Source organism: Dicentrarchus labrax, unplaced genomic scaffold, assembly GCF_905237075.1.
Source record: "Dicentrarchus labrax unplaced genomic scaffold, dlabrax2021, whole genome shotgun sequence".
NCBI classification, from domain to species: Eukaryota; Metazoa; Chordata; class Actinopteri; family Moronidae; genus Dicentrarchus; species Dicentrarchus labrax.
In genome coordinates this window covers 12,492,946-12,518,351 of record NW_026136707.1, presented here as the reverse complement: position 1 = coordinate 12,518,351, position 25,406 = coordinate 12,492,946, and the positions used below count along the sequence as shown (strand labels likewise).

The following is a 25,406-nucleotide window of genomic DNA, read 5'->3' as shown; positions in this document are numbered from 1 at the left end:
CCTCCTGATGTGGTGGCATAGTGCCACTTAAACACCTTAGAGCTGGGAAACACTGGGATTGCCCAGCCTATCCATCCAGTAATAACTGGATCAGTGTGTGTCCGAGGAGGCCCGGGCCAGGCTGCTACTAACTAATGTCCTAATTGGATTAGTGAGTGTGGCTATGTGTGTGTGTGTGTGTGTGTGTGTGTGTGTGTGTGTGTGTGTGTGTGTGTGTGTGTGTGTGAGTGAGGGCTTCCCCGGCTTACCGTGTCCCCGGTGTGTACAGTAAAGCTGCTGGAGCAAGACGTGCATGTGACGTCACTCTCTAAGGCAGTTGTCCGGTCGCTGATGTGACCCGATGACAGGCTTTTTCCTGCTGCAACGGCAACACGAAACAGGATACTCCATCAGCAACACAAGCGTGACGTCCCTGAGCAAAAAGAAATTAGACAGAAAGGACTAATTTACCTGACAGGATCCAATAGAGCAAGCTGTTAATGAGTTGCTAACTGTGCTGCAGAATCAAGTCCAAGTCTGTGTGGGACAGCCCCAAGGACCCCACAAAACACAACAAACTGCGCCCATTACTACGATTACATAACTCAGTCTGTTAAATTCTACTTGGGATCACAAAGAACAAATATACAGAATAAGTGTCGCTATCATTTAATTTAATTGTATTTTCTTTGGCATCACGGTAGATCAGAGGTCAGCTCCCTTATAGTTTAGTCAGTCATCTCATAGGGAGAATATCGCGGGTTCTCCAGGTGCTCTGGTCCCCTCACACAGTCCAAAAACATGAAGGTTCGGTTAACTGGTCACTCTAATAGAGCCTAGGTGTGAATGTAGTGTGAATGTTTTACAATAGATGTTGCAATGTCTATCTAATATTTGCTAACATGGTGGCTCAATGGTTAGCACAGTCACTGTTGCATCAAAATCACAGTGGCAGCCCATTGCAACACTCAGGATGGGTTGCCAAAAACTTTTTTTATTTTTAGATTTTATTTTTAAAAATGGTCATTTCCATGCAGTTTGTTTTTCCTTTATTAAAAAATGCGCATTAAAAAGGTGGATGGGAACCGACCTTGTGTCACTAAAAGAAAGTCTGGAAGTTGTAAAAGCTTCTTAACCCACAGAAGACCACTTAATCTTTCAATAAATTTGAGATGACATTAAAATCACTGTAATAGCCACCCCAAAGCTGCAGATGCTCAATACACGTAGAAAGTATTGCTATTTATAATCCTGAATTCAACACATGAACCCACAACTTCAGTTATACCTGCCTCTGGATGAGTTCATGCACTGGCTCTGCAACTCAAGACACGGACGCATTTCCACTAGGGGCAAACACAAAGACTCTTTTTATGTATTACTAATAGTGTGTGGTATCAGTATTGACAATGTTCTTGAAGACACGCGTGTTCTTCTAGTCCACAACTAAAGAATTGTTAGTTAAGGCTTAAGGTTATAGCATCCGCAGGGCCTTAAGTAATTTCTCCTAATTACTAAACCCCTTAACACGCAGTACTGTACAGAAACCACGTGCAATCTTGACGTGCATGATGCATCATGGTTTATGTGAAAGAGCTCTCTGTGTGCCTGTCCTTAAGTTCTCTACAATTCACAAACCAGCAACAACACAATTAAGTGGTTAACCTGACAGGACTATTGTTCAGTTTTTTTAGTGTTACTTATGTACACAATAATGCTCTATCTCAAAAAGTACCCCTTTTGTCACCTGACCAACGCAACAAAGTCTGAATATAGTTTGTTCCTGTGTTTGCATGTGTGGGCGAGTGAGTGGGGGCAGGGATGCTGAATGTGCCAATCCATAAGCCCCATCGACAGAAAAACTACTGTTCCTCAACCGGAAAGAGCACTGGAGGAGAAACACTCAAACTGGATGTCCTCAGAGCAGTTCAAACACACGTATACACACAGCAGGCAGGCAAAGATGTCAATACTGAATTTTGGAAAAAGAAACATTGGACAGTGGAGTGAGTGGCAGACGGAGGAAGGGAACTTGTTTTTGGAAATAAATCATAAAACTTCATTGCATATTGTTTACCCAGTTGACAAAAAAACGTATTTTCTCACTTTTCTCTTGTGGTATCTGGACATTCAGATGTGTTCAGAATTAGAGATTTGGATATGGATGTTTTATAAGAGCTGGATACCGAACTCAGCTCACCTGGTAGAGCGCGTATCCTTCGTCAAGTGTTCTTACCGCAGCCCAGGCCCGAATCCAGCTCTGGGCCCTTTGCTGCATGTGATCCCCTCTCTCTCCCCACCTTTACTGTCACTGTCATGATCCAAAAAAAGTGATATGTCAAAAAAATTAGATAAATTAAAAATGCAATACCATTAAGTGTTTCTTCCACTCGGCCCAAAGACTTTACTTTTTATATTGTGATGATGGCACACAAACCAGAAGTCTAAATTGAAAAAAAAAAAAAACTCATAATACAAAGAGCTATAATTGACTTTTTTTGCAGTTTGAGGAGACAACAGTTTCACAGGTGTCTCTATTGTATTGGTGGTCTGTGGGAAAAATGCTTTAATGCATACAAAGAGCAATAATAGATCTTATTAGTAGTTGAAGGTGTCGTGTCAGAAGTGTCTTGTGTCTTCCGCGAGATCTCCACATCTGAGGTTTCTGCCTCTGCCCAGGTATAAAGGAGGTACATCTCTGAGGCGGATACAGCATGTAAATATCTAAATATGTTTTTTTATTTAATTTGGGTGAACAAACCTTTTAAAATGACATCTTACAGAATACTTAAACATACAGTTTAATTATTTATTATTTATTTAATTTGGAGTGAGCGTGCACGTTTGTGTTTTTAAGCACTGTGGCTTGTTACCACAAACCTTTCATGGCATGCTAATTAAACATTCAGCTCTTCATCTGAACCGTCCAAGAAGCAACATAACACTATTGGGAATTCAAACATGAGACCATGACTTTCCTCATGTTAACATTCCATCAAAGTCACATTACAAAAGCATCAAGTCAAAGTCACCATGACCCCCATACCCCCTGACACAACCTCTATCATTTTAAACCCCAGCCCTACAAGCCCCACTCATTCACACATCAATCAGACACCTCCTCCCACACATACCACTACCACACACGCCCACACACAAGCACACAACACACAATTCATGTGCACATTTGCAGCACAGGGGTAATTAGGTACAGGACTGCACATGTCTTCTGGTCTTCTCATCCCAAAAACTACAACCTAAGGCACTGCATGTATGTATTATCCAAACCATGGTGGATTTATTTATGAGTATGCAAGCGTAAATGCCTTCCAGCCACTGTCTGTGTGTGTCAGTGCTTATATACAAGCATTTGCTGTGTGTGTAATATAGTTTTTTAGGCCTTGAGGAGGTCACACAAAAACTACAAAAATGTCTTAACAGCATGTAGAAAACCATTGAGTCGGCAGGTGAAGCAACCTGCTAACATGCAAATCACAGGGCTGATATGTTATTATTCCAAAGGTGGCATCAGGTTGAGTGTTTATTTACTTAGAATCTTGTATATGTGTATGTATTTGAACAGGGTTTTTCCAGTTTTTGTTTAAGATTTGTGAACATGTTCCCTACCATCAAGAAAATTGCTAATTACTTGATAGCTGTGGGGATGCTGCAGTCATGAAATATAAATTTGTTCTTGGCGTGGGCTGTGTGACATCATTTGGAAAAGATTTTTTACTGTTACACTCGCTTGGAAACAGGATGTTTTTATCAATTATCTAAAAAAAAAAAGGGCCCGCTGAGACCCCTCAACACTCTGGCCCACATGCATACACACACTAAAGTACACACATTCACAACTACCTCAAAGACGCACAGCCTTTGCCATTGAGAGGAGAGACTTAGCCAATCAGAGGAAGGAGGACGATAGAGGAGGAAGTTGTTGTGGTCACACTGTATGTGTTCATCATCAGCGCTGACAGAAATAGCTCTGTCAGAGAGTAAACAACACATCCCATTCATAAAAAAAAAAAAAAACAGCCAGCGAACGCCTACTCCCCTACAGTGCAACGAGAGGGGAAGCAGGAGATAAAGAAAGAGAGAGAAACAGACAGACAAATCCACAGAGAGACAGATACTGTACAGAGACAAGAGAGACGGAAATATAGACAAAGACAAAAAAGAAAGCGACAAAAGAATAGCGTGAGACGTGGGGCCGCAGTTAGAGTGAAAAAGAAAGCCTGGTGATGACATCACATCCTCGTCACTGCTAGTTCCACTTCTTTGGTTTGGAAAACACCAGAAACTTACGTCACGTGGTGAGACACCACTTTCCAAGTCTAACTCTTTCTCAGTAAGTCACACAGAACCATGACACATAGACACATGCGCGTACACGTAAACACAAATGTATATACCTATGTTCTATCACAGATATATAGTAGTTTTTTGTTACACAGGACTCTGTGCATCCATGCATGTTCACTGGAGTCACCAGCTGTTTCCCAGCCCACACGTTGTGCCATTACACCAAACCACTTTCCACTCACACACACACACAGACAGACGCACAATCAAACGCGCACACAACACAGTTACCACGCAATGGTAGATAAGGAAATTGTTAAGCCTTGTTAAGTTACGTGCATCTGTGTGTGTGTGTGTGTGTGTGTGTGTGTGAGTGAGCACATGCATGGTTTGTCAGAAAGAGGAAGTGATGCAAGCTGCAATGGAAGGTGTATTTATAGAAAAGAGCGTGTCCATCTCACTTCTCTTTCCAGGATTAGCACATACATATAGTACAGACACACACACGTTAGAGCAACCAGTGAAAGTGCACACTTCCTTGCCACAAACACCAACACAGTCTTCCAGTAGTGGATCTGATGCAATGTGAAGCAGTTTCAGATAAATTGCAGGTTCTGCTGTTAGCACTGTGCAGACTTGCAGCCAACAGACGTCCACTCGTTTCCGTTCACTTAGTAGAACAACTAAATATAGTCCAGGTAGAAAACAGGTACGAAAACATCCACACGTTACAGACACGGTCATGGGATACAGAAACTTGCTTTCATATGTACTTAGACACAGACACACACACACACACACCCACACACTGTTTCAAATCTGTATCACCTAACCAACCAATCAGCAACTTTCTAATCCTAGATTCTGAAATAACTCACAGGACTACCCAGGTGATAATAAAGCTGTGTCATTGCAATACTGATGTCATATGATTGTCATGGCACTGAGGAGAGAGTGGGTGTTTTCACTTCCATTTACATCACATGGTAACAGGATGAAACCAGCATGTGAGACTCGAGTGGGCGACGTTGTCACTACCTTGATCACTGGACCACAAACCTGCTGTCTGTGCGGCCAAAAGATTTAGAGAAAAAGATACCAGTCTAACAGTTTAAACCTCAATCCCCTCAGGACTGTGTGAGTATCGATAGAATTGGCCTCCTTTGCATGCAACATGATTAGTGAAACGTAGGTGTTGCCCAGTCTGTTCTGTTTTCTTTTTTCACAGAAATTTAAAATACCACAATTTAAGGATCCTACCATGTCTTAGGTCTTTATCACAAATCACATACTACCTCATATTGTTGAATAAAAGTAAATAAAAAATAAAATAAAAGTCATCATAAGTTTTTTGCTTGATTTTCAGCTTTCCAGGCAGCCATTTGTTTCTATTTATTTTAACATAGAAGGAAAACTTACTTCCATTGCAAAAATAAACGGAACTGCTTCTATGTCTTTAAAGCACTTACTACTTTAAATACTGCATGTACTGCATTCAAGGAAGTTCTGACATCCAAGATTTGACATTTGGCTGCATGAAAAGCATGTTGAAAAAAAAAGAGAACAATAAAGAAACATGGACGTCATCTAAAACATGTTGCAACTGTAATACTGTAGTTTCTTGGTTGTTGTTGGTTGTTGTTGGCATCTAATGTCGGAAATTGGAGCTCCCCACAAGCACTTGAATGCATCAACAAACAAGGAGTTTTCCATTTCGGAGCCACATTAGTACACGAGGATGTCGCAATGATGACAAGAAAATAAAGACACCTCGCAACATGTAATCACGTGTCAAACAACCTTTGAGTATCTTCAAGGTGGATTTTCATAGCATAATGAAATGAGTAGAAATCAAAGTCTGCTTGAAAGGCGGGAGATCAACACAAAGATGAACTTCTGTGGCTCTAGGGGACCTTTGTCAAGATAAAATGACTCAAGTATTACCACCCATGTATTTTAGATTTGAGCAGGACTGGCACTACCAACTGGAGTGTGGAGTTTGATAGAAGTGGACATCATCAGAAATGGAGGGTCTAACAAAGGGATGCTATAGAGCGACATCATACAAGGTGTAGGATCCAGTGTTTCTGGAACCTAACCCATACAGGTGCTAGGGAGTAACATTCAGCATATCTTTGTCTCTTACAGTTTAAGAACTTTAAAAAACAACCAACTATCTGAGTAGGTAGGTAAGGAGGAGGCAAAACTGAAAGGGTTTCTGATGTTCTGGGTGCAAAACATCATAGTATGGGAGAAAAAGAATGATGCATTTTTTCAGATACAACTCCAACCTTCCACTAACGCATAGGCAAAAAACACATAAACACACACACACACACACTTAGCACAAATACAAGGGCCAATCCCCTCGCCGCCCTGTGGTGTACCTCTGGGGGGGTTAATGGACGTACTCACTCACCCTGATACTTTCCTCCCCCCTTAAGCTCATCTTCCACTGCCCCTCTTTTTCCCACTCCACTAGTGTTTTCCACCCAAGTGGAAACAAGGAGGGGTGGGTGGCAGGGCTGCTCACAAGCATCTACACTGTACACAGGAAAATGGGTCATATACAGGAACAGATGGGGGGGCTTCTATCACGACCATCAAGCAGTGTACGTGCTAGGGGCAGGGTGTGACTTGTTTGTGTGTGTGTGTGTGTGTGTGTGTGTGTGTGTGTGTGTGTTAAGAGGTGACTGGGGTGAGCTGGTGGTGAGAGCCCCCAGGGTGACATCACCTTCAGGCACATGCTGCTAGTCCTTCTCTCTCAAACACACACTTTGATGCTTGAAGTCTATGATCAATTTTACCATAGAAAAATGTAATTAAATTCTGAATCACTATCTTTCACTTCATTTATATTAAGCTAATGTCTACTTGGTAAATGGATACAATATTTAAAACAGGTATGGCTGTAAAAATACAATGTGAGTGCTATCAAAAGTCGTTGCTGTAGGCAGGACATCTCATTTCTTACATCAGCCTGAGCAGGGTAAACAACACACTAATTTTATCTCATAAACAAGTAACTCTATTTTGACACTCAGTTTTAAATCTGTCGTATACGTCGTTGTGCATGTGGGCGTTTTTGTTGTTTGCATGTGTGTGTGTGTGTGTGTGTGCAAGCGTGTGCACGAGCGCATGTGTGAATAGTGTTGATGCGTAGGAGACAGTTACGTGTTTTGGCTTACAACATGGCTGTCGACGGCTTGAGTTGTCATGACGATTTTTAGTAGGACTTCACCATGGTGACCATGACTGGACACACACACACACACACACACACACACACACACACACACACACACACACACACAAACACAAATTTAATCCTGTGCAATGGAATATTTCTTAAATAAGTGAATGGCACATTTCAGTCTATTTTCTAAACTGCCTGACCCAGTTTGTAAGGAAACAGGCTTTTTGTCAAAACAGTTCCTGATGCCACACTATCTACGACTATAGTAGATCATTTTTAATCCCTGATCAAAACCGCTTTTAATGTAAACATTTGGATGTAAATGGGAGGTTAGTAACTGGTCCACTCCTATTGACCTGAACCAGGACGAGAGTCTGCCATGTCCAAATTATTCTAAATCTAATCTGACCCTGTAGGGTCCCGCTATAATGCCACAAGTCTCAGGTCTGTGTATAAACATATCTAGTACCTGAGTGGCTCTAAATGGACTTCATCAGCTTTGATTACACAGAGCATTATAACCATTACAGGAGAGAGAGAAGTGGGTTTTTTATCCAGGTGAGACAGGGAGTGTGAACTGTGAAGAAGGAATATGCTGTTCTTTAATTGGTGGCTGATCACACTTCAACTAGTGCTGGTGTGCCTTTTCTATGTGGGTTTGTTCTGGTCCACCACATTTTGGATTGGATCTAATTGGACCATGGCTGTCTCTCTTCAGAGATCAGGTCTCTTTTTTGTAGTAGTTTTTTTTCCATTGGTCCATTTTGAATCAGAGACCAAAGGCCTCTACTCTTATGTACTGTTTATCTGATAGCAACACTTACAGCATAAATTCCAGTTCATTACAACTTAATTATCGTAATTTTGCCCATAATTTCTATTAGATCTGGGAATGTGGCAATATTTATAGAAAGAAATCAGAAAGGACAAGAAAAACAAGCAATCCAACGATCAGAGTGGGTTTTAAACAAACTCCATGGTAAGTCAGGCTTATTTGGAAGAGACACATTTTTACCCAAACTGTCTGTTGTAAACATCCATCACAAGTTTACATACAAACTTCCTGGTTCAACCTAAGATACTTGCCATAGGTGTGTGATTATTATTATGTGTGAGCTCACGTTTCAATTAAAGGGAAACTCCACCGATCGTTCACATCAAAGTGTGTTTGTAGGTTTTGGGTTGGAGAACAATGTTATCATAACTCATATAAATTATAGCCAAGACTACAAAAATAATACCCAAATAATAATAATAAACTCAACTTATCCATAAAAACACAACCGCATAAAATATTATTGTAGGTTTAATCTTCTCTCCTGTGTCCTGACCTTTTCATCTCTAAAGCTACAGGCGGCACTGGGTTCAACTTTAAAGTGCGATGTTTTCATTGTATCACACACATGCCTACATGAGTTCTGTGTCACTAGTGTATCTGTAGCAGTGTAACTCGCCTCTGTGACACAAACGTAACACATTTTTTACACTGTGGTGAAGAAAGACGCAAGTGTTCTTCTGCAGGGTAAAAGGTCGCAGATCAGTTGACCATTTGCGACCACGACTTTCTATGGCACAGACAGCGACAGTCTCCCACATCGTATCTCCCACATACACAGGACGCACTCAGACGTCAGCCAATCACACACAACAAAGCTCTGACATCATGGCTGACATGACAGCTAAGCAGGAACAGCTGTCTAGTAGTTACAGGCCACACCACAGGAGAGTGACGCAACAGTGTATGTGTGTGTGTGTGTGTGTGTGTCTGAGTGTAGGAGTGTGTGTACTGTATGAGAGTCTAGGTCAGCACCGCGTCTGTATAGGATAGACGGCACTGGTGTGGTCAGTGTGGGAGAGATGAGTCACAAGGTCAAGTTGCATTCCAGTGAAAGAGGAAGAAGAGGAAGAGAGAAGGAAAAGTCAGAGAAAGTGAGAGCAAGTCAGAAGTCAGATAGAGTAGGGGGAAAAGCAGACGTGACACACAGACAGAGGTAGTTTATGTTTTAGTGATTTGGTAACACATCCTCATGTAAATCAAATGTTGGAATGAGTAGCCCAAAGCAAATATCTCATGAACTGTGCGAAGAGGTTAAGTCCACACAAATGGACATATGTTTCCATGCTATGCTGTGCTACGTGTTCATGTTGCGTACAGATAGTCGTGTGTGAATGGTACACTCCGCTGGGGAAAAGAGGGAATCCTGCCCAGACATTCCATGGCACTGATTCCCAAACAGTTTCCACTACAAGACTCACACACACACATGCCGCTGATAGACAAGGACTTCAGAGAGCCACAGCACAGGCAGAGATAATAACCTACAGATATATTAGTCATGAAGAGTGGCATATAAGGACTCAATCAGGCAGGTTGTTACAGTGAACTTGCAAATATTACCGCAGCTTGTACCCGGCATGCAAATCCCTACCAGCTCCAAATGGGGCTTCCCATAATGCAAAGTAAGGGCAGTCCCTCCAATACATGAGAAAAACTTACTTCTGCACGCTGAAATACACTACACTGAAATATATGAATATATTAACACCTATGTTGTTAGTTTCATCACGCTTCATGAAACAAAAGTTCAGAGAGAGAATTTAAAATAGTCTGCTAAATATTTGATTTACATGTCAGTAGGGCAATGACATATGACTTGTCACAAGACTCGAAGCACATATTGTCCTCAACACGTAATATAAACCCGAAAGGCAAAAGAATGAAATTTACACATATTGACAATAAGGACATTTTATTATTTTAACACTCTATGCACAGAGGGTGAACAAAATCATCAATTAGTTCAACAATTATTAAGGCCATTCATGATCAAAAAACAAATACAAACCATTTATTTACTCAAATAGAACAAACTGTCCTCTAGTGTATACAAAGCATACACCAAAAACTAAAACTAAAAAGCTGCCACTTTGAACTTTATATTAACAAGACTCTTACCGTCTAGTCAAGAGTCTACATCCATACTAGTGTACAGTGACCAGACATCCTGATTTGTCCGGGATTTTCCCAGTTTCATGTGTGGTCATGTGTGAGTCCCGACAAATATCTACGAATATAACATTCACTACCAAACTGTTTGTTTTCACCACAATTAAACTAATAATTATAATATTATGCCACTTTTCAGCGCTTACATAGACATATATCATGTTCTGTCCCGCTCATTAATACCATACCCCTATATAAAAACATAAACAATGCATAACAATATAACCTATGGAAAATGAAAATATGGTCACCCTATGCTAGCAGCTCTGTGAGGCTGTACTTTGTCACAGCAGTGCTTTATGCTTAATGCTAACATCAGCACACTAACATGCTTACAATGACAATGGTAACTTGTTTAGCAGGTGTAATGTTTACCCCACTTCATAGCATAGCGTGTTAACATGCTAACACTTGTTAATTGGGAGTAAACATTTGTTACTGGAATGTGCAGGTATTTAGTTATAAACCAAAATACTGGACAAACTGGAATTTGCGAGATGATAAGTCAGGGGATAAACGTTTTTACAATTAATCCTGAGGAGGACGTAAATGTCTGTACCAAACACAGATGTCATTCTCATGGTGACGTGAGAGGAGAAGTCAAGAGATCACCAAAATCAATAGGATCTGTGGACTATGTGCCAATCCATCCAGCAGAGCTTGAGATATTTCCCTGTTTTAGTGAAAACTAGCACTAGATTAAAAGTCAGGGGATCACCAAAGTCATTAGGATTAATTCTCTGGGTACCATAATTATCTGTACCAACTTTCATGGCAACCAATCCAGTAATTGTAAAGATATTAGGCTCCACTAAGAAATAAAAGCGCCATGTTCCACTGGACACATGCAGCAACAATCACAATACAAAAAATAAAAAACCGAATCAACTGTGACAGTGATATGACATTAGGGTTGTCAAATCAAGTTAAACCCCACAGCCAAGTGAAAACAGAGGTCTGGTTTACATAAGCTTGAAGCAAGCACAACTTTTCCCCTCTCATTCTGCCGCTGTCTTTCTGGCAGTGCCACAGTTCTTCTCCTCTGTCCAACCATCAGAGCCCCCACTCCCCATTCATCCATCCATCCGCCCGCCTCTCCACCACTGTCCCCACGGAGCAGAGTGGGGCAGCGGAGCATTTCCACAGCCGTGGCCAGGAGAGCTTCCAAGGCGTCACAAACACACACACACACACACACACACACACACACACACACACACACACAACACACACACACACAAAATCACACAACTGCAGCTCCACAAGCTTTCCAGACACACACACAAAAACTTAAAGCGCCAGGAATTATGTAAGTCCCAGGCATACCTTATATAAAGACCAGATATGTTCATGGAGAAAAGGAATATCTTGACGATGGAAAAGAAATCATTGAGAGCCACATATGCCTTTAAACGCACATGCACACAGACACACACACACACACACACACACACACACACACACACACACACACACACACACACACACACACACACACACACACATAATGAAAGCTATTGGTCATGGTCATTGTTGAGGTAATGGCTACTGCTTACGCCACTGTGGTTACCTCATGTATTCTGTTTCTATTCTCATCTGCTTTGAATGTGATGAGTCTTCCTGTGTTTTCTGCATGTGTGCACGTGTGTGCGTGTGTGTGTGTGTGAGTGTGTTTTCCCCAAAGCTTCTACCTACGTGTCTATCCATTAATGCTGATAAGTGGCCAATTATAGCAGCTGTCTTTCAGGAGAAGATCAAAAATAACACGCACACCGTGACAGATATAGACCTCTGCTTTGCATGTCGCACTTGTTTCGGATGTTAGCTGGATGGTAAACTGTAATTTGAATGGGAGTGCCACTAATGATGGATGGTGAGATAAAAAGGGATCTTTCTCCAGTGTCGGTGAAAGCATGTACTGGCAAGCTATTAGAAATTATTTGTATGGTAAAAAGAAAAAGAAATTATGTCATTACAGCATTACCGATGTATGTGTGCTTTATATGTGTTTGTGGAAATTTGTGTGTGCTCCCCCTCCCCTGCTCGGTTCGGAAAGCGAACCGGAGGAGTGTTATTTAGCTGTGTTTCCACAGTGGAAGTCTGTTCCTGGATAGAAGCTGCAGTGGAAGTTCCCCCTCATGGAGCGTAGGAATACAAAGAGGGAAAGAAGAGAGGGACAGAGGAAAGACAGAGCAGAGGAAGGACTGAGTGGTGAGTTTAAAGAGAGGGCAACAGAGAGAGGAGAGCAGAGAGAGAGACAGCAGGAGAGGAACAAGAGTAGGGGGAGAGGCAAGTGGAGGAGAGAAAGTGATGGTGCTGACGTTGTGGGGGAGGAGGAGGGGGCTATCGGCAGTGGCTAAGTGTGTCAGTGTGAGGTCATGACCTGCCATTGACCTGAGTCTGGTCTGGTTACTGTCTGAGAGACTTTAAGAGCAGCCTCTCTGCCTTATGCTGCCATGTTCAGACAAAACACACATATAGAAAGCAAATTAAAGGTACCCTGTGAAATTTTTGACCTATAGTAGCGTTGTGGAGCAATGTTTTGATAAGCACGTTCACATTTTTGTTTGAATTTTGTGCTTTACCAGCACACAGGAGGACATCAGTGACTTGATACACATTCCTGATGACTGCAGAAAGTGAGAACGTAACAGGGAAGCCATAAAACACAAAGAAAAAGAAAACCAGGGGAATTGAGAAGCAGAGGAGGAAAAGGCAAATCGGTAGTCAAAGCGGGGGGAAAAAGATTTAGTTAAGTAAAAAAGGTTTTCGTTTTATTTCAATGGCTTTGCAAATGTTTAAAAATTTTACAAAATGTTAATTAGGCCCCCAGGATATACACAATTGATGACAAACTATTTAACAAACTGAGTTTTCTAGTAAACAAAGACTCCTTTGATTAAGGAACAATCCATGATGATGTTGCCAAATAAAAGAGACTGACACAGAGTGTATTATTTTTCATACTGCATGGGTTGAATTTAACTATATCACTTATTGGATGAGGATTTCAAAGCAGCACAGCAGTCAGCCAGACCAAGGCTCAAACAAAGTTATTTATCTCACAAGCACACAACTTTCCAAACATTACACAACATTACTGACCAAACATTTAGACAACAGAACCCTCTCTCTAACAGAGTTAGTTAGGTGAATCACATCCGGTGAGTAAGCAGATTATTCAACAGAAAGGGAGGGGAGGAGTGCTGTCTCCTTCGTCCCAGTGACAGAGCTAAAGCTGCTCTGATGGTCACTCCTACTAATCACCACAGGATCAATAACACTCAATCACAGATATCTCACATAAACACATCAACACACTGGTGACTTGCAAGGCACAGCTCACTGTAGCATCACTATTATAATAATAGCCTTCATATCATACTGATGAGAATTAATATTACATGTAATGGTGAAAATATGTGTTTCATTAGGTTGTAATGCTACTGTAGGTGGAAAAAAAACTGACTTTCTCTACCATATGGAGAGCAACTGTTATTGATCCCATCATCATGGATGTATTAAGGAGAACTGGATACAGCGTTGAAGGCGGTGCTCTGTTTATTCCTATGAAAGCTACCCAGTGGCACATGAACCCAAAAAAGCCACTTTCGGCTGTAAAGAAATTACCCAGATCAATGCGTACTGCGCATGCTCGGTGGGCTGCACTACAGACTTCTGCTGGCCAACTTCCAGTTTAGCCATCCGCTAACCTGAATGGGGATATAATAATTTAATTGGGCAGCTCTTCTAGACTTTCCAAATGTCATTGGACTGAATTGATAAAATTATAATAATGAAACAAGTAATTTGAGGGGATTGTGATGCTCAAAAAATGTATCCACTATTTAACAGTTTTATGAGAAAAAGTATTTTTGGGCCTGTGTGCATCACATGACGGATGCTACTGTTCTAACCACACAGTTTGGCCACTATGGCAAATTTCCCCAGGGGGACAATAAAGTATATATCTATCTATGTCAAATTGGTAGAAATCCCATACTTGAGCCTTATTTGCCTTTTTTTTTTATGTTTGAAAACTAATACAAGAAGGTTTATCTAACTAATGCTTATGAGCAGTGTTGAAATTATGTACCTTGGTTGCTTGATTTCCCAATATCTGTCACAGTTCCAACTTTAAGCAGTGCATCCCAGGATCCCAGCAATGATGACCTCAAACTCCAGCAGATACTTATGTGTGTATCATAGGTTTGAACTGAGAAACCAGGACTTTGGTGGTCTCGAACTTGGCAGAACCTTGAGCCTCAGAAACCACCAGTGTGGTTGGAGCTCTATTATGTGGTCATCTGAGCGTGTGTGTGGGGGAGAAATGGGAGCGCAAGTCTTCAAATTCTGTAATAAGATGTTTTTTTATATAATTTCACTACATTGTCATTATAGGAGCAGGAGGGCGTTCGGATGTAGGCGTACTTACAATAAACAAGATTTTTGATTTCCAATATTCCTGAAAGTTACACGACGCAGGAACTCCCTTTTAACATCTTGCATCAGCAGCAAATTATGTCAGCATATTTGGGCACTGCACTCCCACACAACAAGTCAGCACTTCCAGTTATGGGGAGCGGCACGCGTAAATACTTGCTCTTCAGGTATGCAGCTGGCCGAGCATTGGGAAGGTAGTCATGATGTTCCGCTCTCATCAGAGGGAATCTTTCTTATGTAAATTTCTGGGATTGTGTCACTGCGCAGCAAGGACTTCTGGGAAGATCACAATAGCACACATGGGTGGTTTGGGTTTATTGCTAGTTGGTGCCCACGCAGTAGCCATGATACGCCATGCTGCATATGTTGGATTCCCGTACCCAGTTAATTGTTGAGCACCAGGTTTCTATCGTGAGAAGGAGATGGAATTTAAATGTCAGAGTTGAGATGCAGTGAATCATAACAGGTGAACTTTTTAAAACTAAAGGTCAAATCTGAGGGTAGTGCAACTTAAATAACAAAATGAATCCTCTTGTGCAACAGTTTAGCGAGATGTTACTCACAAACAGGGCGCCGCCGTGCTCGAATTGTAGAACACTTTGACTTTTAGTTTCTGCAAAACAATCAATTGTGAGTGAAGAAGAAGGAGAAGCACAAGAATAAACAAGAAAGAGATCAAGAAATAAAATACTGTCAATGAGGATTCTTGTTGCCGTTGATAACAAGACCGGAAGTATCAAAGGTGGCTGCATGAGGTTATTCAAGGTCACTCCTGCATGAACTGAACATTGTGTCTAATCCGCTAGAGGCAGAGCTACTGCATGTAGAGATCTAAATCACTATGAATTAATTCAGATTGGAAATATAACCATTGGAATTAGCAAAAGACCTACTATGTTCATTCTATGTTCCTTTTTTTGCATTTATTTTATTTGTTTGTCTGATGTTTAATTAATACATATTGGATACAATTTGTATAATCCTTTCTCTCCTGCACATTACTTCTATTAATATTATTTCCAATAATGTTTAACTGCAATTTACTTTCCTTTATAACATCCATATGTCAAGACATTAAAATCATTATAATTAAACAAGTTTTTTGTATGTGCTTGTGTTTACATGCATTACACCCTAGGATTACTGTATATGGACAAAGTTTATACTGCTGTATTTTACATTTGTACAATAGTTAAATATTTTTTAGAAAATATTTCTCTAACAATTTTAACTATGGTTACCAGAGCTGAATTATCTGGTACCTACAGTGAATATTGTGTTTGTACTTTCATCTTGAAAACCTGGAAGACCAACAGCTTTCACAATTTGACCCAAATAAGAAGTGAAACAGTTGTTTTGTTTCTGGTTTTGACAGACTGAAATATGTTTCACACTGTCAGTTGATGAAAATCACTAAATAAATGGTTACTAGAGGCACTTTTTAATACATTTAAAGTGGACAGTTGTGTCTTCTGACTTCAGAGTGTGCAAATTTCTGTCTAGTACTATGTTGTTTTTGAGTTGTTTTTTAACAGTGATCATCTTGAGGACATTTTGCGGTGAACAGGTATGAATATTAACAAATGTCAACTCTTCATAAAACGATTGATTTTCTTTCTACTTTCTCCTTTTTACACCCACTCCAGCCCCATTTAGTGAAAATGAGGTTTCACAGGAGGAGATCTCAGGACTCTTATCTAACTGAACCAATATAAGCAGGTGTGAAAGCTGCCTAAAGATTAAAACCTTTTAAGTAATTTTAAACCTAACAAGGATTATTTAATTTTATTACTCTGTGGCTTCTTTTTTAAGAAAAGGGGTTTGCATATTTTGCAATCATCCCTGGCAGCTACCTGTATGTCCGCAAAGGTCAGTTTTGTGAGTCAAACATCCTTAAACCTGTATAAAGGTTAATGTGTCAAAAGTTAAAACAGTGACACTGCATTGAAATATTATTTTAATCCCATCCACCCAGACCACATAAAATATCAAAGGGTCATGGGGTTTGAACAAATGATCGCACGTAATGAGTCAATTTATATTACATGTACATGCAAGTAACAGCGCACTAATGTGTGCACACACGTGCGCACTCACAAACAGCTGCAGGCAAAGACATGATTAAACAAGTTCTTCCCAAAAAGATGACATTTGCTGATCCCTCTGAGACAAGTTGTACATACCTGAAGTTTATAAAGCATACATTTATTATGTCTCATTAACAATAGGCTCTCTGCACAGCATTTCATTCATAGTCTGTGAAGAGGAGAGTGAATGGAAGCTTGGCTGGTAATGCTGTTAGTATTTGTTCATTCATGGATGTATAACTGTAAAATAAATTCCCAATAACAGTTTTTATAGGCTGCCGGGGTTGTGACAAGGGCAAAATAAGCGTGGCATATAACTCAGGTCTTCAGATCACAACATGGCTATCAGATTATGGAGAAGCTTATTTCTATGTTGTCTTGCTAAGACATGGAATAATGTTCCAAATCCAAAGACCTACCATTGTTTACCACTGCTATTAATTAATTTTAGTTTTCATTTTTTGTTTTTATTATTTTTACTCTCTACTCTGGGTTGCCATATGAAATGTGCTGTGTAAATGAATTTGCCTTGCCTTGCCAATATTGGAAATACAAAAAATTACCAAATTCGGTGGCAAAACCAGACCAGACTCTAAATGTAATTTCGTATTGTAGAAAGATTTTTTGACCTTTCATTGCTCATGGAAGTTCACAGAGAGCAAGTCTCCCTTTTTTTCAGGAACTGTAACATCACCTAGTTACACAATGTCACTCCTGGCGGTGACCCAGTACGCCCAGTCTGATCTGTTGGCCACTGAGCAGCTAAACTGGAGCAGCTGGGGGTTCAGGGCCTTGCTCAAGGGCACCTCAATGGCGGCAATGGGGTATGGGCAAGTTTTGCTCTCTTATTTTCCACATGCAGATCTTAAAACTTGGGCTGCAACTAATGATTTCTTGCATTATTTGTTTATTTTATTTTATTGCACATTTTTTGTCAGTGTTTGTATTAAATATTAATTTGTAATTAATAAGTAAAATATCAAACATATACATATAGTACCAGAGTTACCTTAAAGGAAATCTTCATCAGATTACTTTTTAAAATAAACACACAGATGACATTGTCAAATGACACAGTAGTAAGAAAAGCACAGGTGTAAATACAATTAATGAAGCATGCATCAGTTTCAGGGTCCTGGTATTGTGCATGCTGACTCACTGTCACGCTGTCATAAGTCATAGAAACATTTGAATAGAACAATAATTAATGTTATCAACAACACCTGTGTTTTTCCAACAAGTCAAAATGTCTTCTGTAAAAAAAGACTAGAAAGGAGACACTAAACAAACTGTCTTGCTGTCAGTACAAATATTATTACAAAAAGTAATAGTAGTAATTATATTAAATTATATTTTTTTAAGCAATATCCTATATTTAAATTTAATAAAGAAAATAATAAGGTCCATGCCTGCGTGAGCTAATAAAGAGAGGAAACGTAGTGTGGATATACCAGCAGGTATGAGCTGAATCCACTGTCCACTACAAGTTGACTTCACATCATGAAACACATCATATACTTCAAAAAAGTATCAAAAGTGTCAGCAGGGGGGAATAGCCCAAACAAGGAAACTTTCCACCTCTGCCCACGACTGTGACTCATGCAGAAATGCAACCACTTGTTTATCTGTAAGTGTGTGTGGGTGTGTGTGTGTGTGTGTGTGTGTGTGTGTGTGTGTGTGTGTGTGTGTGTGTGTGTGTGTGTGTGTGTGTGTGTGTGTGTGCCTAACTGTCCGTGCACATGCCCATGTGGTCACTGTGTGACCCAGAGTGACATTATTCTGAGCCACAGCAAAGCGTCAAACGCCGAGCACATATTTAGACCCCATACGCTGAGTAAAAATCACAGAATACACACACACATTCTGCTCAAGTGTTGAATATCTGAAGGGCGACGAAGACACTGACTCAGCTACCAAAATGTCATCACTCTTTTATGTGATTAAGCCGAACTACAATTACAAGATGTCAGGCAGATACCTGGGCCGAAGGTGTGGGAGTGGCATGAGCGGAGGTGAAACTAATTAAGGCGTGCAGGGCATTCAGCCAGAAGTGTCTCCCCAAAGCAGGGTTTAAATGTGAAAAGGGCAACTGTTTCTCACACAAGCACACATACACTTATATTAATCCAAGTACTGCAGCTGAAATCTCCATGCTTTGAAAATAAGATCCACAGCATTATTCCAGGATTTAACCAGTATGTTTTGGACTGCATGCAAATATTCAATTAATATCTATCACTTGCTACAACGGTCACCAAGGGCGCTTTCAAGTGGACTCCTACAGTGCTGTATGTCAGACATGAGGAGATTCTGTCTGTGATATCTCCATCTAAACACTCTGAGAGGGGGAATCCTGCGATGTTTCAACTCAAATGACGAAACCACATCACACATTAATACACAGACGCACACACACGTTTACTAATACATGTTCCTGTTTCTGACATCTCCTAGAAAATGGCCTTTAAACAACTGCCTACACGAAGGTGACTCATACACCCACTGTTCACATATTTCCACACATACTATCTTACAAATTACACCCACTCACACTTAAATTCACCACCGGTAGTTAAGTTGTAAACTTAATACCTGTAGTAGTGACACAATTTTTTGTTTCCAGTACCTTACTTAACAGGTCAGCCGCTGGGTTTCTGATTGGCAGGTTCACAGGTATTAATTGACAGGATTTTTTTTTTTTTAATGCAAGATTATGTAAGTGACCACAGACACAGAATCATAATGGAAAACCAGATATATTTGGGACTAAGAGTTCAAAACCATGAGCAACTGGGAGGCATGTGCTCTGAAAATGTTTCATCTGATGCTATTGCTTCATACCAACTTTCTTAATGTCAAAATTCCATTGGGTTCAATGTCTTCAGGGCTTTTTGTGTGACTTTCTTCCTGGCAAACTACTGTGTGTGGCACACAAAGCTAGGTTCGAGAAGGAAACCACAAGCATCATAGGTTTAAATTAGAATCCAGACATGTTTTAGGAAATATAAAAATGCATATTGGATCAGCTTAAAAATGAGTTAACACGCCACAAAATCATGCCTGTTTGTACACGTCTTGAACTCAAATTTAAGGTGTGCACAGAGAAACTTTCCCCTCTAGTGTCAATCTCTGCACACACTTCATTCTGCGACCTTAGAGTTACAAGAAAAACACATCTCTGAGTTTAGGGGGGCTTTAAGGTAATGACAAATGACATTTGACCTCTGTAGATCTTCTCCATCAGTAACACCAGGGTGTGAATTAGAAACCTTTCAACAGTTGCACATCTTGAGTGCACCATCACACACATGCAATCCTTGTTGTTCAGAGCCTGTTTGATCTGTGTGTAAAGGACATGACTGATAAGCCCATCCATCAATGGTCCAAACTCCACAATACAAGTCTTACTTTTAATTACTGATCTCCTGTTGCTGCACTGTCTCATTAAACATGCACCACTTCAGTTACTTGTTTGGTTGAATACTGTCTGCAACTGGCAATAATGGGAGATATCTTGCAACAAACCCAAGCGTGAAGGGTGTAGACAAACTTTCAATACTCACAATAACAGCCAAGCCAGTTTCAGGGATTATCAGTAAAATTATGTCACAAAACCTGATGATTCAAATATCATTATATTCCATTCCACCTCTAAACTCCAATGTTTTAAAAATGCACTCACTAATATAAATTGGACAATTGGTTTTTGTGGCTCAAGGCCAAGCACAGAAGATTCCTGCTGGGGGACGGCATCAGTGAAATAGTTAAGAAGGTACTTAAGAAGGTATCTATCATGAGTTGTAGCATGCTGGATCCTGCCTGACACGCACCTGCTGCTCGCAACAGTGTAAGTATACGTGCAAGGGAGGGTTGTATACCTGCCTCTTTCTGATGTAAGGAGAGTCACATCACATACTGAGGGACAATGCACCCGTTGACCCCTCACTACTGTCAGGATAAGCCTCCTTCTCAATTAACCCTGACTCTACACATGCAAAATGGGTGGCAAAAATGCAGAAGCTTTAATATATACATTTCTTTGTAACCATACAAATTACCCCACTCACACAACACACATTCGCCTGCACAAGTATAACAATAATGCTCCATGCCTGAAGATACAAACCGCCACTACTGTACACATACATCAACACATGCACAGAAGAACACAGATAAATGCACACACAAAGGGAGCCAAACATGGGGATGGATTTTACTCATACACCCTTTCAAAATGTACACAAAGCAACTAGTGAATCATGCTGTCAAATTTCATTGCAGGGTGATAATCAGAGAGGTGATAAATCTGCCATCAAACAAACGAGGGAAACTACACAACATTACGCACAAGCTGCTGCGCATTACCCTTCTCTCCCTCTTTCGAGACACACACAAATGTTTTTTAAAAAAGTGCAAAAACACATCACGATAGCATCATATAATGGCCCACAATCCCTGAGTGATATACAGTACACCTCCTGTGTCGTGGCTCATGGAAACACTTCTCTACACTCCTCTCTCCTGTCTTTGGGCACTGGTGTGATAAGGCAGTGATGGGTTGTATTACTTCACTTGGGTACTCCCGGGGGGGGAATCCCCCTGGTGTGTTGTGTTGTCTGCATGTGTGTGTGTATGTGTCCACAGAAAGGGAAGAATGCTACCATTGAGCACCCTGCCATTGCGCCAGCAATCCTCTCCCCCGCACCCCCGCCCCTTCCCGTCCTCGCTTGCACTCTGACGTACAGTTGGAGCAGATTTGGTGACACGAAGATAAAAGCCTTCCTCTGTTTCTCTCTTTCTCTGCTTTCCTCTTTCTCCAGTGTCACCAGAGCGCTGAGTGCTGGTGCCTTGGCCGTAGACATAGAGAGCTCATTCAAACTGACACAATCACTTTTCACTTTCTGCTTTGTGATAAGCCAGAGTGTCTCGGTGCAATATGCCCACCATATAGGAAGCAGCTCTGTGCAGGAGGTCTAAAGATGCTAGACCACAGTAAGTAATACAACTGCACATTAACGACTACGACAGGCAGCGGAGCACTTTTTATGCAAACGACCCAACTTCCTCCGTCATAAATCTGACGACACTGACAAGCCTGCAGTGGTTTCACAGTTCAGTACAGAGGCAGCAGACATTCAACCTGTCAGTGCAGTTCTTTATTGCCGAATAATTAGTTTTAGACGCAGGAAGAAAAAGAAGAACAAAAAGAATTGATTTGATTTGTAAAATTCAATTTGCCCAGCAGAAAATAAGTGATACCAAAATTCACTCGTCATTCATTCAAGTTGTTTTTGCTGTCTGGCACAAATTGGCCACCATTGGTCAGTATGAACTTTACCCTGCTAAAAAAGCAAGCAGTGTCAATGTCAGAGAGAATGGGGATGGATTGACCTCTTCTACAGTTTACACAGGTTACATTTCCTTATTTGTAAAACTGCACGGTAGAAGAATAAAAGCAACAGGCTAAAAGGAATATCACATGAATGGCATTGAGTACGAGGGCAAGGATAGAGGACACAGAAAACAAAGTGTTTGATAAATAGATTTTTTTACTTGTGCGCTGGTAATGTTGGTTAACAAAACTAAACTCCCTTTTTCCTGCTCATGTTGCCAGAGTATATGAAGAAATACGGCCTCTCTAATTCTGCTCTGTCACAGCATAAGGCAGGAACGGAAGAATGAAGCTGGGGGAGAAATGTAACCTTTAAGGACGTAGGTGTCCTTAAAGATCGAAGTAAAAAGAGATGAATTCTCAGGGGCACTAACTTCACAGAGAGACACAGGATGCACTTTATTCCAGAAAAGTATTTCAGCTTTTTATACAAGCTCTTCCAGTAACGCAGTTTGTGTTGACGAGTTATCTTTTACATTTCTAGTATTCATTTTTTCTCACTTCAGCTGGCTGATGCACAAGTTCCTGATGAAGTAAGGAAGTGTTTGTTTTTCAGCCAACATGCAAAGAGGAAATGTACTGATATATAACATCATAAAATTAACAGTAAGTTGCAGATCTTCTTCAGAATTTGGATACCGTCATAAAAGGGCTCAAATATTATACAGTCACCTCATGAGGAGAGGTTTCACTTCTCATTTGAAGACAAGAGACCCTACAAGAAGATTTTAGGGTTCATGAGTTGTTTTTTTGGTTAGAATTGGATTTGAAGTTTGATGTTAAGCATGTTTTTGTTATGGATTAGAGCAAGTCTCTGAGGAAATGAACGTAAATGTCCTCCTTGGTGACAAAAACAAGTGCTTGTGCTTGTGTGTGTGTGTGACTGTGTATGTGTTAGTGAGTCACCTGACACGCAACGCTGGTGGACGCAGTTGATTACCCACACGTCCAATTCTATTAAAAGGACACGGTCATAATCTCTAATCACTTCCATGTCTGGCGGAATAAGAGAGCAGGTTAATCTGGATTACGCGTCACCATGGTGAGGTCACAACCGAGGCAGCTGATACCCTGACCAGCCAGGAAGAGCGGGAGAGAAAGACCAGGTGGAACAAAAATACAAGGAGAAGAGAGGAGACAAACAATGAATGTGATGAATGAATAAAGGCATTTATAAGATAAATGATCCATTCACAAAAAACTTCCCCTACACTGAAGCATGCGTATTCAGAAAGCGAACATGAACAACAAAGGTATTGACATGCATTAGTACTTGTGCTGATGAGCAATATTTCACAATGATAATTATAAAGGCTCCCTTTTATAAAACAAATGATCCATTTATAAGGGTTTACAATTATGACAAGTGGGAGAACAGCACAGGACATGCAGAACAACTTGTGATCTATGCCTATAGGATATGTTTTGGCCTAAAAAAAAAAAAACCCATGAGTGTGGAGTCAGGTTGACTTATAGGCTAATTAATAAAAAATGATCACAAGAAGATGCCACTTGAGAACCAGAACATGTGAGGAACAACATCCGTGAACTCAGTTTATGCACCTGCACCGTGCAAGCAAACGTGTTCACCAGCCATCAGACGGAAGAAAACAATACAAACTATTCACAACTGTTGACAACAAGTGTGAATTGTGTGCGTGTGTGGATTGAGAAATACAATTAGATTATAAATTCATGATGCAATTTAATGTCAAATCCTTCTTGGGGCCCCTGGTAGTCTGAGGCCTGGCTGCACGTGATCTGCACGCCCTGCAGCTGATCCTGGCACTGTGGGAGTGACCACATTAATCAGCAGTCACTCTTCAAGCATGTTACAAACAAACTTGACTGGAATGTTGGATCCTCAGCACATTTCACTGCGTACTTGAATGTGATAATCTGGGTCATTTTGTTTTGGTGGACAAACAGGGCTTTAAATAACTATATATATATATGCACACATGCAAAAGCAAATGTATGTCTTCCTTGCAGGTCAGAGAGCATCTGTTCCAAGGTGTAACACAGGAGAGGGATTTCCCCGGGCAGACGGGGTGCGTAAAGTGTGCGCACTGGACTTTCACGGCTGTTTTTCCATTATTAAAATACCTTTAGCCTACAACGTTTCGCCCTGGGGCAGCGGTGTAGCTCGACTACAGTGCTCTCCCCCCTTTCTTCCGCCGGTCCTCTCAGATACAAAAAAATCTAAATAAAAGTTTGTGCTCAGCTGGTGAGGAAGAAGCAGCGCTGCGGTGAGAAACTGCAAGCCTTCACATTCACAAACCTGTTTACGTTTCTGTTTGACGAACCGAAGGCTATTTATCTTCGAGTGTACAGTCTTTTCATCCCCCGCTTTTCCAACCTTGTCCCCGGGTAGAGAGAGATAGAGATAGAGAGGGAGAGGGAAACCTGTGGCAGTGAGATTTACTCTCGACAGCTCCTACAGTTGTTTGTCTCTGGGTACGATGGTAATATCAGCTGACTGTAAAACTATCCCCCCCCTTACTGTTTTGCAGGTTAACACTGAGTGTGCTGATTTTGGAGCAAACTGTATGGCCCGGGTCGCCTATGCCGAATGAAAACGGGGACGCGCTTTACTGCTAAAAATACCTGTCTACGACTATATTTGGCTTGGCTGGATCACAATCACAACGCTAAAATAGTCGGGCCCGCCCCGGTACAATGAATGGGCTCTGCTATCTCGCCAGGTGCTAAATTTAGTAACAAGGCTTGCGTCAATCACGAGCCTCAGTGCGTCAAGGCTTCCCCCGCCCCCCGGAGCTCATCATTGGTCAAAATTAGGACGTTGACTGAAGAATACGCGCCTCCTGATTGGCTGTTGGGAATTATTGTTCACAGCGGGCTCCGGAGGCACTTTTTTAATTCTGTGGTTGTCGAGTATGTTAAGACGTCCTGGTCCTGTGGACCGGCAGAGCCTGCCTTATCTGGTCGGTGGCTGTATTTCTTCACTTTTGGCTAATTTATCTGCACTTATAAAAA

At 41.0% G+C, this 25,406-nt stretch overlaps 1 long non-coding RNA gene across 1 annotated transcript in view; it reads right to left on the bottom strand.

The window, feature by feature from the left end:
• Positions 1–25,029, bottom strand: part of LOC127367025 (uncharacterized) — a 26,725-nt gene extending 1,696 nt beyond the window's left edge. Inside the window, exons 1-2 of the long non-coding RNA XR_007885425.1 lie at positions 24,691–25,029; positions 249–412 (exon numbers count right to left, since the gene is read on the bottom strand). This is a non-coding gene — a long non-coding RNA (uncharacterized LOC127367025). The remainder of the gene's footprint in view (positions 1–248; positions 413–24,690) is intronic.
• Between the last annotated feature and the right edge of the window lie 377 nt (positions 25,030–25,406).